The sequence below is a fragment of the Apium graveolens genome, chromosome 5 (genome assembly GCF_009905375.1).
Source record: "Apium graveolens cultivar Ventura chromosome 5, ASM990537v1, whole genome shotgun sequence".
NCBI classification, from domain to species: domain Eukaryota; kingdom Viridiplantae; phylum Streptophyta; class Magnoliopsida; order Apiales; family Apiaceae; genus Apium; species Apium graveolens.
In genome coordinates this window covers 43,119,066-43,133,501 of record NC_133651.1, presented here as the reverse complement: position 1 = coordinate 43,133,501, position 14,436 = coordinate 43,119,066, and positions in this window count along the sequence as shown.

The window sequence follows — 14,436 nt, the reverse complement described above, 5'->3', positions numbered from 1 at the left end:
TCCCAAAATGATGTAGTTATTGAACAAAGCTCTCAACCAAGAGCATAGGCCAAGAGGGTTAGGGACACAAGTTCACCCCAAACTTATGCCAGAAAGAATAAATCTAAAATCCTTGGGGATGCACAGGGTACACACACTGTGCAAACTGGTGCTAAAGACATAGTCACTGCACCTTCATAAATTCAGGTTGATGTGGATCCAATAAATGTGGAGTCACAGCCAAAATCTCTAGTAATAAAAGCACCTCAAACACCAAATTCACCAACAAATTCTCTGGATGTGGATATAATAAACATATCAATTCCTGATTCCCCTTCTTTAACTCTGTTGGGGAAGCCAAAATCTAGTGCAAGTGAGCATCATCTTTTAGATGATTTGTTGGCTCACTTGCCAATTCTTTCAGGAACTGTTGTATAATATGTGCCCAAAATATCTTCAATCAGCAGAGAGTCAACAATAGTTTCTATTCCCAGTTCATTCATTTCTACTCTCTCGACGGATATTGCTCATCCGTCGAGTAGTGATTGTATCCCGACGGATAAGCTTAACAGTAGTTATCCGTCGGATAGCAAAACCACTCACTCGATGGATATCACTCATCCATCGAGTATCTCTGCACAGCTTCAAACTTCATTTATTTCAAGTACAGAAGATTTAGTGGTTGTACAATCGCTCTTAGGATTGAGAGAAAAGAGTGTTTTGAGTGAGAGTCTGGGTTGCTCCCAGGAAAAAGGAGAGGAAATGAGTGAAACTATGCAATTCATTTCTTCAAGATTGGCAAAAGAGAGTGAGTGGAGTCCCACCTTAGATGGTGAAGGTGAGGGTGTGAGGGTGGGGAGCCAGGGTGAGACCCTGATGCAACAAAAGAGAGAAAACGAGAGAAATGCAGGTATTGGAGCTATAAGGATGGATGTCATTGCTAGTGAGTTAATGAATGTCCAGGATGCAGACAGGGAGGGACTATCTCAGCATCCTAAAGTTGTTATAGATTCCACCTCCCTTGATGTTGAGGCATTTACTCACCCTGTTCCAGCTTATCAACTTCTAGCTAAACAGGGCAATGACAATGCAGAAAGGATGTTCAATCTGGTGCATACCACTCAGTCAATGCTAAGAGCCAAGGATGCCATCACAGCTTTGCCTTCTACAGCTGGTGATGTGGACTATGAGAATGGAGGTTCAGATGATTTCTTTGGTGATGGGAGTGGAGATAGTGAAGATGAGGCAATGGACATATGGGGAGAAGTAGGTTCAAGTTCAAGATCAGGTATGCCATCATGGGAATTTTCAAAGCACTGTGATGAGCACTACTTTAAGACAACCCTGATCCAACTAATCAATCAGACAAATACTGCTCTTCAAACCACTACTAATGCCAGCACCAAGAAGCTCCTTCAAGCACGTCTAGCCTCCCTGCAACTTTAACAAATTTAAGGCTTCCAACATGCTAGAGATGTTCAAACCATCAAGGGTGACATTGATGAGATGAAGAAGGCCATTTCAGACAAAATGGATTCTAAGCTTCCAGAAGCAACAATGTTTGACATCAAGAGGCAATTAAAGAAAAATTTTGATCTTGCAACCAAGATAGATGCCTTGGATACAAGAATGTCAGCCATGGAAGCATCTTTGACAGCCATTCATCTTCATCAAGCTCAACAAAGAGATTTACTTCAAAAATTGGTGGCTGCTCAAACCCCCTCCTCCAATCAACTTGATAACAAAAAGGGGGAGAAAGGACCAAGTGAGGGGGAGAAGCTTCAAATTCAAATCAGTAAAGTAATTGTGCCTTCAATTATACTATCTCAAAGCCACCAGTTATAGACAGTATAGATCTGATCAATGTAGCAGCAGCCAACATAAGAGCAGCTGATAAGGAAAAGTTGAGTTTAGTCAACTGGGAGAAGATTGATGAAGAAATACAAAAGAAGTTTGAACTTGTCAAGGAGCCAGTTAAGTCAGCCATCCATCACTCTCAAGTCAAGCAAATTAGTGTGAATGAGATGAGCATGAACTATCTGGAAAGGGGACAGCCATCCTGCATCAAATCTCCAAAGGCTGAAACAATTCTGAAACCAAGGGTAAACTACTCAAAATCATCATTGAAAAACCCTTTGGATACTATGTATGAGACACCTAAGCCTGATGAAAAGAAGCTTCTGTCAAGATAAATTGCTTTCTACAAAGATCCAGCTGATTCAGCTTCCAAAAGAAGAATTGCTAAAATTTTCAGGAATGGGAAAGAAATTTGTGTGGTGGCTGGACATCCTCAATTTGCTCAAGCAAAGAGAGAAGAAAAGGCTAGATTAAAGCAGGAAAAGATGCAAGCTGCTCTGAATGCTAAAAAGACTAAACAAAAGAAAGAGCAAATTGCTACCTTGGCCAAGCTACATGCTGTAAATTCATCACAACAAATTCCTTCTCAGCCATCTGAAGTTATTGAATCAAAGAAGCAAGTTGAACAACAGAAGAAATCTACAAGAATCAAGGAATTGGATAAAATAACTAAAAGGAAACTGGACATTGTTGATAAGGAATTGGAGAATCAATTTCCCAAGGAATCCACTCCAACTACAACTCAAGCATCAAAACCCTCTATGGTATTTGAAGATATCAAAGTGGTGGATCCCTACAGGAACATCCATGGTGAACCTATTGTGCCTAAGGATGAACCAGTAGAATGGGAGAACATACCAATTCCTGACTTCTATTTTCCAATCCTTAACAAGCCAAGAAAAACAAAGTCAAGAGCAGTCAAGAAAGTGAAGCCGTCACCTCTCAAATCCAAATCAGTAGTCAAAGCTTAATCTAAAGTCAATAAGGGAGATTGCATGTACTTGTGTGACATCAAAGAATTTTCTGATCTAAACCTCTATCTAGATGAACTAGATGAAGTGAGAGGAATTGATGCATACAGAAACCTACCTGAAAGGTTAGTGTTCAAGTACAAAGGAGGAAAGGAGATTCAGTGGCCACTTCACAGGATCCTTCAAGAAAGCCAAGCTGTACTGATTAAAGTTTATTCATCCTTCAAGAAGAACTTTGGGTTCAATATTACTGCAAGAAGATTGGTACTGAAGAAGATTGAAGAACTAAGGAGTGTTAGAGCTAAAGATGCACTCCCAAAGACTCTAATTATCCCTTACACAGAGAGAAGAGTGCATCTAAGGCCCTACTGTCTGATGGAGTTCATGGATGACAAAGGAGTGAGAAGATTTTTCAGATTAGACCAATTGAGCATCTCCAGCAATGAGACTCTTTTGGAAATGCAAGGAAAGTTAAATCTCTCAGAATCTGATGAACTGGAATTCCACAGGCAGCTCCAAAATCAGATTGAGGAAAACAACAGAAAGCTTGGAAAGAGATCCAGACCTTCAAGGAACTAGATAAATCTGCTCAGGCTAGAGGAGCATCTTGAAAATGACTGTAAGCAAAACTTTGTACATTTTGTTAATTAAAGCACTTTTCAGTATTATCTACTGTCTTTTAAAAGTTGTATTTTTAAGATGTTTTGTTATCATCAAGTGTCTCTTAATTTATGGCTACAATTCCAGTAGACATAAATTGGGGGAGATTGTTGTGTATATGTTGTGTACTTGATGATTTCATGAATAAAATATCTTGGTAGATTTTACTTAGTGAAATAATGTAGCACTCGACGGATAAGGTTTATAGTCCCGACGGATGACTCAATATAGTCCCGACGGATGATGACTTATTACCCATCGAGTGAGTATCTTGTGTAACAATAAGTCTGTAGCACATTTCTACATACACCATTGTTTAGATTCTGTAAGTAGTATTCATGTCATGTTGACTTTAACTAGATATGCAGAATAGGTTGATTAATTATACATAGATGATGTCTTGTAATTATGCATAAATGAAATAAAGTCAAGTGCCAGATTGCTACCCGACGGATAAACAACAATGCCATTCGACGGATGATCAACTAGACAACCCGACGGATGATCATGAACTCGACGGATGATCATGAATTTGACGGATAAAGAATTCAAATATCCATTGACAGTGAAAACACAGTCACGTGCGTCGAGTGTATGCAAATGGAATGTGGTAGCCTATTCAACTGGGTTTTCGAGAACAAAGAAGCATTGCCATTTCCATGCTATTATGAAGATATTCAAAGATGTTGGAATAGAGTAATGAAGTAGCATTGTAATAGACGATAGTTTTTGTTTTATTATCATGTCTCATTACTTTGTAATCTTGGTGATATATAAACCAAGAAGTAGCAACTAAGGAATAATCTAAGAGATAAGCAGAGAAACATTTGTAAACAGAATTCTTAGCATTTCTCTGCATTCTTAGTTGTTCAATATTTGTAAGCAGCTGTGAGCTTTTTGAACACAGAGTTCTCTCGATATATATTATATATCTCTGGTGGAATAATTCAAATCCACCAGAAAGTTTGTAAAGACTCTTGTTTTTAATTACTTGTGTTTTAATTCATTTAAATAACTATTCTGCATTGTGCTAATCAATTCACACTTATATATATATTCGAGTTAGAATATTTTTAATCAAGAAAAATTTTCAAGAATTTCATTCAACCCCGTTCTATAATTCTTATGATATTGTTAAGGGACTAACAATAAAATACAACACTTGCATCATCACTTCTTGTCTTGACCATACAAGATATTACATGTGCAGAAAGAGAAAACTAGCCAAAATGAACAAACGGGCCATCTCAAAACCCATCCAAACACCATTCAAGATAGAAAAATCAGGCCCATTTGCATTCGAAACACAGTCAGGAACCTCATGGGTTGCTAATCTAAAAGAACCATCTTCAGCACCAGTAATAATGTTTGAAAAGCCATTAATAAATTACCTCACATTCAAAGACTTGATAGCTGCCACCTCACACTTTGGAAAAGAGTCACTACTAGCAGAAGGGAGATGTGGGCCAGTCTACAGAGCGGTGTTGCTAGGTGACCTCCACGTGGAAATAAAAGTACTTGAAAATGCCAGAGATATTGATCATGATAAAGCTAAAGTCATGTTTAAAGATATCTCAAAGCTTAAACACCCTAATTTATTGCCTATTTCTAGATACTGCATTGCAAGTAAATTTAAATTTGTGTTGATATTCTTGTGTTTGTGTCTAAATTTTCACCATTTTTTGATACAATTTTTACTAGTATTGGTCAGATTCTTATTGCATTATCTTTTTATTATAAAGTAGCTTCACTTGTGGATTCCTATACTTGGGGTACAATAACAAAATTACTGAACTCTTGGACAATATGTTATAGGCATTCAAATTCATATATTCAACATTGAATAAACGTAATTCTCTGATCATTTTCACTTAAATCCGCTGCTATTCAAGATATTTATTAATAGAAGTGTTAACAAAGTAAGATTTCAGGGAAACATATCACCGATCATCTTGTCTTAATTTCTGCATTTATATAAATACTAGTACAAGTGTTAATATATGCATTTATCTTTGATTTATAACATCAAATAAAAGATAATCGGGGAAAAAGAAGGAACAGTTTAAAACATGCATAACTAGAAGTCAAATTGCAAAGTCACGAAGAAAGCACAAATAGATAAACAAATAGTAGTAGCATAAAACATATGCAGATGCAGTATCAAGAAATGCTGGAACCGGTCTTGGTTAGTCTGCTAGTTTTGTACCAAATCAGCTGGCTGGTGTCTGCTATGCAACTTGATCTGCCTTTTACGGGAAAGTAATTAAGCTATTCTGAACGAATTCCCACTTTCCCAGTTTGACTGTTATCAAACTTGTATGGTTTTTTATATAATTCAAGGGTAATGCATACATGTGCTGCTTCTCGACATTGTTTCTCTGGCTTAACCGTCATCTTATCTATTCATATCTCCGGGACACTCGAAATTAGTAAATATTGTTATAAACATTTTAATGACTTCGTAACTGTTTACAATAATCAAAGTTTTCATTTATCTTGTTTGCGGCTTATCCAGCCTTCCAGGGATCCTCACTCAGCCACTCTCCTACTTCCACTAAAAAAATTAGTAATTCATTTCTCAGTTGCAATCAATCCAGTAGAATTAACAGTACACAGTGCCGATCTTACCCGATAATCATTTCTTTAGCCTACTCGGGCAAGTTATTTACTTGCTCAGGGAATTAAAGAACTCCTTGAGTGATAACAATTGGTTCAAAATATATCTTGTTTAATAAACTTGCCATATACTTCTAAGATTTTAGCCATTCAAAAACTGGTCCTAAAAGTGTTGCTTAGTATTAATACACAAGATAATATACGAGTACTATAAACTAATGGTTAATGCAAGACATTGTTCATTTCTAAAGTTAAAGTTCTCATATATAAAATCTCTATGAGATAAACAAGTATACATTAGAATAGATAAACAAATAGTAGTAGCATAAAACATATGCAGAGAGGCAGTATTAGTCCGTAGAATAACTACGTACCATACATCATTCGTCATAAACACTTTTATCATATTGGATTTTTTTTGTTCGTCTCATCCTAACCAAATCCAGAACTGCCCCGCATATCAGCTATAACATTGTATTTTCTTTTCAAATATTCCCACCTTGACTCTATATGGGGATTTGCCTTCATGCCAACCAAGTAGCCATCCCTCCATCCCTTCTCATTCTTCCAATTTGTATCAAATGCTACTTCTTGAAGAGTTTCAATGAGAGCCCGATCCTCATCAATAGTCAAATTCCTCTTTTTTTGCCCTCTTCCTGAATTCATCCTATATATAAAATGACACGATAAGCATAACATTTCTTAGAATTAAGAATTACCCATATTACGAAAATCATTTAGCAACACGTCATTTTGCCAAATAATACATATACGTAGTAAAATTGACTTCAAATCCATTAATACTACACTTGATCATAAAAATAATACATACACATATACGAGTGTATGATATATAGCTTAAATATAAATTTAAATTTACCTTACCTTGAGAATAGATCTAAATAATGTAAATTCGAACTTGCAATTCGTAGTGAGTGCACACTCGCTGATTTCGGAGAAGTAAAAGAAGAGGGGAGAGAACAATACAAGAACAAAGGGGAGAGAGAGAGAAAATTGTGAGTGTATATTTCTGAGAGAGAGATGGAAGGAGATACAACAAGAGAGAGGATTAACGGAGAGATAACGAGAGAGGGAGAGAGAGAGAGGAGCGAAGAAACAGAAGAGGGAGAGAGAGATAGAAGGAGAAAATAGCGAGAGATTAGAGAAATCGACAGAGAAGAGAATGAAAGAAATATCATAGTAAAAAATAGAATAAGTTAATCGGGAATACATTTAAAATCCCGGGGTATCGATAAGGTTTGGGTCACCCGGTTAATAGAAAATGGGTTCCCATTCCTGGGCCTCTAAAATTTAATCTAAGCAACATAGCTAGGGAGTAGGGTTCCCATTCCCATTAACCAAGCCCATTAACCCCTAACCAAACAACCCCTTAATATTTCACAAATGGACGTCAAGTCCCTTGAAATAAAATAATTACGGACTTTTAATCATCCAAAACATCTACGGGATGATTCCCGGGTTTATATTTTATAAAAACAAAACTGATCGACTTTCGGTCTTACAACTTATACATCACGCTCTACTATAGCTTTAATATTCTTAAATAAAGCACCTCCGGAATACTTCCGGGTTTTCATCAATTTTTACTGACCGATCCTCGGTCTAAAATATATACACGCCACACTACTCGCTAGCGTTAACGTTCTCAAATATAAACTCCTCCGGGATACTTCCGGGTTTTTATAAGCTTACACCGACCAACTCTCGGTCTACATATAACATTTTGAACTCGGCATGAACATATACCAGAAATTATCAACAATTGAGTAATGTAATACATCTCAAACTTCGTAAAACAGTTTAAAGCAATCTCATGCATATATCACAGTTTTGTAAAATATTCACAACACAACAGTTCTTAAAGGTAGGGTTTGAAAACTTGCCTGGGTATTTCGAGGTGGAGGATGTTGCGGCGCCCTCCAAACCCAAGTCAAAAGTTTGGGGTCCACACACACACACCTTATTTATAACCTGCTTATAACAATAACAGAGATAACAATAATATGTTGTGACCCTACTTACCAACTACCACGGACCGCAACAGGTTAAAGTATGTACACAAGCCACACATACACACTTATATTACAAACGCCCAAATCCCAACTATTCAAACTTAAAACCGAATATTAAACATCATTACAAACTTTAGAAACTTAAACTATTCCAAAAGCTGTCAGCTAGCTTAACTCGATCAACCTGGACCCCTAGCTCTCGCACTGGATTGGGGATCCTCGCTACCAACAGGATCCTTCTTAACTGGAAAAGAACATAAACAATATCGCACAAATGAGCTAACTAGCTCAGCAAGTCACATTGACAAGACTGAGAATAATGATCATCAAGTGAAAAGAGTTAAGGTATCAAGTGGACAATGATTAATGATTTAGAATTGGATATTATATTTTTATTTTAAAAACCAAGGTTAGGCGGCTGATCAGTCACGCACTAACCCCGAGCAAGGCACACAGCTCTGCTCTAATTATTGGATCCAAGGCACACATTAGCCTACCTTGACCACCAATCTGGTCTGACCACGAATCTGGCCCATAATTTTATAAAACAATCCAATTCTATCACAATAACATAATAAATAATGTAAAGCAATAAACAGAATCATAAACAATATTGGATTTCCAATCATGAGAGGGTTTCAATCTTCATAAGAAAACAATATGGCAATTTCAAAGAATGGCTATCAGGTGGTGAAAGAATTGGATAACATAAGAATCAAAGTTTCAAGGTTATAAGGATTTGGTCTTTCAAAGCATAAGGTATAATGGTTTGAATCTGTAAGCAATCTTGATTCAGTGTTCGGTATTTAGTTTGTATGTATTTGTGGAGTAGTATCATATATTTGTGGTTCGTATTTGGGTAATCAATAATCAATGGTTCGGAAAGAATAAGGTTTACGGCTCAAAGATCAATAGTTGGAAGCAAGGTTTAGGGTTTAGTGCTCCAAAGTACTTGCAATATAAAACAGAACTATCATCTATTCACAATATATCTCGAGAAAGTTCAGAATATTTGCCTGATATTAGCTTGCTATACTATACTAACTTCCAATTACAATCTTCTATTCCTCGACTACTTGCTTTCCTTTCCTACGCCTTGCCTCTTCTGCTCATATATCATAAGTATCTATTGATACTCAACTCATACATTTTTATTCGGTATACACTTCTATCTACCCTTCGTTTTACCCAAATCCGATTAACGGATTAAAAGTTATACTAAAAACAAGTAAACATTGATCAGATAGTCCGACAGTCAAACAAACAAGTCACATATAACACATAGCACGTCAAACAATCAATGAAATTTCATTTATAAGGAAATCTCGGGTCATAAACAGTCTTTCGGGTATTTAATATGATTTTAAAACATTTTTCAGAGTAAAAACGGGTCGTTAGATGAATTGTAAAGCAACAAACAGGGTTCGGTTGGCCCAATCTGGCTTCAAAATAATTTTATAATAATTATCGATCCTTGAAAATAATTTAAAATAATATTTTAAAGTTCAAAACTATTTTTTAAAATTTTTAAGTCATTTAAAAATAAATAAATCCAATTAAATAATTAATTACAATCAATTAATAAATAATTAAACTAATTAATCAATTAATATTTAAATTAATTGATCAATTAATCAATTATTTATTAATTAAAATTAATTAATTACGTAATTTAGATTTATTTTTGAATTAAAAACAAATTTTGGAATTAAAATAAATGATTTTTGGAATTTTTGAAAATAAAAATCAATTTTAGAAATGAATTTATAAAAGAAATCCAGTTTTTAAAAGATTTTAAAACAAAAATCCAGTTCCTGAAAGTTTCAGAAACTTTCAGGTATCAATTTGTAAATATGCCAAAAACACTTCTGATTTAGGAGATTTTTGGATTAAAATCGGGTCAAACCGGGTTTAAATCCGAGTCACCAAGAACAGAATCGGGTTCTTCAAGAACCCAGATTCCGGTGACCGGAAATCAACTCCGGCGAGCCCCAATTCGGCCAAAAACAAGGTAATTTAACAGGATTCAAGTGGGGGTTTTGTTCTAATTCACTCCAGGAGTCCAAATCAAGCAACACATGGTTCAAACGACGTATGTAACTGAAAATCCGGCCAAACACGAACAAAATCCGGCGACCTCAACCCGAGAAACGATAAACTCAACTCCGTGCTTATCAGGAATCGTTTTTTATATGTGAATACATGGTTCGATTGCAAATTTGATAAGGATGTTAGATATATTTGATAATGTCATGGCTAATATGATTTATGTTTAGTTTTCAGATCTTACTTAACAGGACAAATCAGTACTTAACTGGGAATCAGTACTTATACTGGAAATCAGGACTTAAGGATATCAGTACTTATATTATCAGGAGATAATCATCAGAAGATGGATATCAGAACTTAAGTGTTGAAGGACGATTAGATAAGGATAGTAGCTGATTAAAGGAAAGAAGATCGAGATAAACATAAGAAGAGATATGTATGAAGAAGGAGTTCTGTGAAGAATGGAATACTTGGAAGAAAAGATATCTGATTGATATATTTTAGGAAGCAGAATTATATTCCATATCAATTAGCGATTATCTTGTAACTGTGTAGTATATAAATACAGACATAGGGGTTACACTATAAGTATTATCATATTCGAGAAGATTATTTATTGAAACCCTAGCAGCTCTCGTGATATCTGTTCATCACTGAGAGGTAACAGTTCCATACTGTAACAGAGTTTATTGTTTCAATAAAGTTTGTTTTCTGTTACTTAAGATATTAAAGTTCGATTTGATTGTATTAATCACTGTATTCACCTCCTCTACAGTGTGTGTGTGTGACCAAACAAGTGGTATCAGAGCCTATCTGTTAACACACATACAATTAAAGATCCAAACACAATCATGTCTGACACAGAAACTCCAACTAAGCCTACCAAAACTGAAGAACCTCCAAAGACACAAATTCAAAGTCGGTATGAAACGATCAGAGTTCCCATACTGAGACAATCTGAATATGTCATATGGAAGGTGAGGATGACCATGTTTCTGGAAGCTACAGATCCAGAATATCTTGATAGAATCAAGGAAGGGCCTCACAAACCAACCAAGCTCGCTATTGCAGTTGCAGGTGAAGCAACAAAAACCGTACCAAAGGAAAAGAGTGATTATACTGCTGAAGATATCGCATCAATTGCTAAGGATGCTAAGGTACGACACTTACTGCATAGTGCCATTGATAATGTAATGTCAAACAGGGTAATTAACTGCAAGACTGCTAAAGAGATATGGGATGCTCTAGAAACAAGGTGTCAGGGAACTGATACGATTAAAAAGAACAGGAAGACAATACTCACTCAAGAGTATGAACACTTTGATTCAAAGGCTAATGAATCATTGACTGATTTATATGATAGATTTGTCAAACTCTTGAATGATCTGTCACTGGTTAATAAGGAGTATGATCTTGAAGATTCAAACCTTAAATTCCTGTTAGCTCTTCCTGAATGTTGGGATTTGAAGGCAACAACAATAAGAGATAATTACAATCTTGATGAAACAACTCTTGATGAAATTTATGGAATGCTCAAGACTCATGAACTTGAGATGGAACAAAGAAGCAAGAGAAAAGGAGGAAAGTCAAGAACAGTTGCTCTTAAGGCTGAAGAAGAATCCCCCAAGGCAGCTACCTCAAGGAAAGACAAGGGTAAAGCTCTTTTAACAAAGTCTGATACTGAGTCATCAAGTTCTGAAAGTGATGATGACTCAGATTCTGAAAGCTTGCCTGAGACTGATGCTGATGAGGAGATGATGAAGCTGTGTGCTCTTATGGTGAAAGGGATCACAAAGATTGCATACAGGAAGTTTAGGAAGGGAAAGAAGTTTTCCAGGAAAGGCATAAATTCTGATAAGAAGAATTTCAGAAGATCTGAAGGCAGAGGAGGAAAGTCTGATAGAAGAGATTATACCAATGTCAAATGCTATAACTGTGGTGAGAAAGGCCACATATCTCCTGATTGCAAGAAGGTAAAGGGTGACAAAGTCAAGGCTCTTCTCACAAAGCAGAAAAACTGGACAGACACCTTAGACTCTGAAAGTGAGGAGAACTATGCATTGATGGCAAATGCTGATAAAGAAAGTGCTGAGAGCAGTTCTGAAACTGCTGAAACAAAGGTACCTCAGACTACTTATGCTTTTCATATTGATGATATTAATGAGTTGAGAAGATATCTTAAAACCATGTTTGTTAGTTATAGAGATCAAACTTTAACATGTGAAAGATTAACTTCTGAAAATCTTGCTTTTAAGAAAAGAAATGATTTCTTAGAAAAAGAGTTAGTTATGTTCCATCAAACTCAGAAGGATAGAGATGATGATCTTTATGTTAGGGATGAAGTGCTAAAAATGAATGAATCTCTAAAAACTGAGTTAGAAAAGGAAAGAGAAATAATCAGGACTTGGACTAACTCCGGCAGAACAACTCAAAATTTGTTAAGTAGTGAAAATTGGAAAGAGGGCTTAGGTTATGGAGAGGATAAGAATGATAAAGGAACTGTAGAAATTAAGCCTGTTGTTAAGCAAAAGCCAAAGTTAAAACTTGTTAAGTTTGTAACTGAAAAGTCTGATAATGATAAATCAGAAGTTAGAGAGGGATTAACTTCTGACAAACTAAAACAGGAAAAGACAGCTGAAGTAAACATAGGCTTAATGACTAAGAAGCAGCTTAAGCATAAGCTGAAAGATGTTAAGAATGCAACCAAGGTAAAATCACCTATGAAAAATAGGAATGGAAAGGAAGGTGTGAATAAAAGTAACGATTATAAACATGTTCCTGATGCTCCTAGGAAAACATGTCATAACTGTGGAAGTTCTAACCATCTGGCTTCTTTTTGCAGGAAGAATAAGAACATTAACTCCTTACCTTCAAAATCAGGAGTTAAGAGTCAGTCTGTTAGATATAAACCATAAAATCCTTGTTTTCATTGTGGTAGTTTATGGCATTCCATTTATACTGGTAAGGAATATCATAGTTTGTACTATGATTATTATCAAATAAAACCTTCTTTGAAGAAAGTTTCCATTGTTCCTTCTAGTGTAAATTCTGATACAAAGTCTGATAGTGTAAATTCTGATAAGAAAAATGTTAACATAAACTCTGATGCTAAATCCGCTACAAATGTTAACAAACTTGATAAGGCCAAAGGATCCAAGCAAGTCTGGGTCCTTAAAACTAATCATTAGTGGTCTTTGTGATTGTAGGGCAACAGAAAAAATATTCTAGTTCTGGACAGTGGATGTTCAGGACATATGACTGGAAATAAGGCCCTGCTATCAGACTTTGTGGAGAAAGCTAGCCCAAGTGTTTCTTATGGAGATGGCAATATTGGAAAAACATTGGGATATGGCAATATCAATCTTGGGAATGTCATCATTAAAGAAGTAGCTCTGGTCTCAGGACTTAAACACAATCTGCTGAGTATAAGTCAAATCTGTGACAGAGGTTATCATGTTGATTTCTTTGAAGAACACTGTGAAGTTGTGAGTAAATCTAAAGGCAAAGTTGTTCTGAAAGGATACAGGCGGGGTAACATTTATGCAGCTAAGCTTTCAACAAGTACTGATGGTTCTGCAATCTGTCTGATGAGTAGAGCATCAATTGAAGAAAGCTGGAATTGGCACAAGAAACTCTCTCATTTAAATTTCAACAACATAAATGAACTGGTCAAGAAAGATCTTGTGAGAGGACTGCCAAAGTTAGTATTTGCTCCTGATGGCCTTTGTGATTCTTGTCAGAAGGCCAAACAAAGAAAATCTTCATTCAAGAGCAAGACTGAATCATTAATTCTTGAGCCTTATCATCTACTACATATTGATCTATTTGGTCCAGTAAATATCATGTCTTTTGCAAAGAAGAAATATGCATTGGTCATAGTGGATGAGTTCACTAGATACACATGGGTGTATTTCTTGCACACAAAAAGTGAAACTGCATCTATCTTGATTGATCATGTCAAACATCTGGATAAATTGGTCAAAGATTCTGTGAAAACCTTAAGGAGTGATAATGACACTGAGTTCAAGAATTTGATAATGGAAGAGTTCTGCAAAAACCATGGAATAAAGCAGGAATTTTCTGCTCCTGGAACTCCACAGCAAAATGGAGTTGTTGAAAGGAAGAATAGAACTCTCATTGAAGTTGCACGTACAATGCTTGAAGAAGCAAAGATTCCAACCTATTTCTGGGCTGAAGCTGTGCAGACTGCTTGTTTTACTCAAAATGCAACACTCATTAACAAGCAAGGAAAAACACCATATGAGATGGTG